The following is a 2,035-nucleotide window of genomic DNA, read 5'->3' as shown; positions in this document are numbered from 1 at the left end:
TTTTTTTTTACAGTGAAGAAATAAAAGCATGTTTTTATGCTGATGGGAATGTTCCAGTAGAGGGAAAAAAATTGATGATGCAGGAAAGGGAGAAAATTGCTGGAGCGATGTCCTTGAGTAAGCAAGAAAGGATGGAATCTAGAGATAAGCAAAAGATTGGCCTTGGAAAAGAGTGCAGGCAGTTCATCTATAGTAAGAGTGAAGAAAGCAGAATATATGGACAGAGCCCTGGTAGGCAGTAAATGCAGCGGGGGGAGCCTGTTAAAGGTCTTTTCCAGTCGCTTGTATTTCTTTAGTGACACAAGAAACAAAATTATCAGCTGCGAACGAGACTGGAGAAAATTGCTGGGGGTTTCAGCAGAAATGAGACAGTATGACATAGCTACCAAAGAGACTGTGAGAAATGACATCTTCCTGATGGAGATGGTCCAGGTGTCTCTGAGATAGTCTACTCTGAGTTCACACCCAGGTGGAAGCCTCTGGCCCTGCCTTTCTCCACTCTACCTGTAGACTTCTTGTCCTAATCTAGTATCGGGCCTGGATAATCTGAATAGGTGGCACTTTTCGAGCATTTACAAGGTCCAAGCACTGCTCTAAACAGTGCATTTAGTCATGATAACTCTATGAAGCAGGTACTGCTATTATCAACCCCTTTTTATAATAAGGAAACTAAGGCACAAGGTAAGTGATATAGTAGATGCTCGAGCTGAATTCAAACTCAGGCAGTCTGGCTCCAACACCCTTGCTCTTGACTTCTCCATGTCTATCTATACGTACTAGAAGTGTTGGAGTGATAAACACTGGAGGGTACTGGGCTTGGGAAGAGTAAATGAACATTTAAAAGATTAAAAGGCTGCAGCTGGTTAGGCAGGGATGAGATGCTGTGCTTAGGAGAGGGTTGGTGGGGACTTGCTGCTGAGAGAGGGGTGGCCACATGCCGACCCAGAAAGCCTATGACCGAAAGGCAGAGCCAATGTCAGGAGCCCAGGGACAAGTCGAGTAGACCGGAAGAGACCTTCATATCTTCTGCATCGTGTGTAGGCTTTGCATCAATCACCATAAAATGCTTGGCTTAATCTTGATTTAACATACTCCTGGCTTCTGGGCATGTTTCACTAGCTGATGGAAGCTGTTCTGTTTCCATGATAGGGACACATGGTGTTGTGATGGTAGCAGTAATGAAGACGATATGGTAAAATGAATATTTCATAAGTGAACAATGAACTTCATGAAGAACTTTATCAATGGGAACATGTATCCATAAGTGAATTTACATTATATCATTCAATGCTTATAATACTCCTGTGATGTATACACCATTATTCTCATTTGAAGATGAGGAAAGTGAGAAGTAAGACTCAAAGAGGTTGTATCCCATGTCCAAGGTCAGTAGGTAATAGGTGGTGGAGCTAGGGCTCGAGCTTCAGCCTGTGAGCGTCAGAAGCCTGTGCTGGCTACACTGTACCAGCTGCCTCTCTATCTTGTGATGAAGCACCAGGAGCGCTAAGGAACCCTACATGGCCCTGAGGGCCTCTGGAGCAAGGCCCCTGGGTGAGAGGGACTCCCTTTAATGAAGGCAATTGAAAAACAATCCTCCTCTTTATTTGCCTGTAACAGGGGCTCAGAAAAGCTAATTATCTTCCTGTGAACCAGTTAACTATTCAATTTTCTCCATTTGGGTAATTAATTATCAGAGTCAAATGCAGGATCCAGCTAATTTTAGAAAGATGCAGCTGTAGGGTCATCTAGGGAACAAGCTCAGCTGAGAAAAGAGGAAGGGCAGGCACCAAGCTCTGCGGGGGCTTGGAGGGAGAGGGGGAGAGTTGAGGGACCTTGGGCTGGCTGGAGTGGAGGGCAGGGAGAAGCGTGCCCAAAGCAGGCTGGCTGGGATTCCCTCAGCACCAGAGCACGGCAGAGTCAGAGTCTTTGGCCCAGGAGGGCAAAGCTGCCATTGAAACTGCCAGCACCATTTCAGGGTAGAGACAAGGACACTTCAGTTACCAGCTGCTTTAATTGCCTTTAACTCCTCTTTCCC

This window comes from Pteropus alecto, unplaced genomic scaffold (genome assembly GCF_000325575.1).
Source record: "Pteropus alecto unplaced genomic scaffold, ASM32557v1 scaffold45, whole genome shotgun sequence".
NCBI classification, from domain to species: Eukaryota; Metazoa; Chordata; class Mammalia; order Chiroptera; family Pteropodidae; genus Pteropus; species Pteropus alecto.
This window is presented reverse-complemented; position numbering follows the sequence as displayed.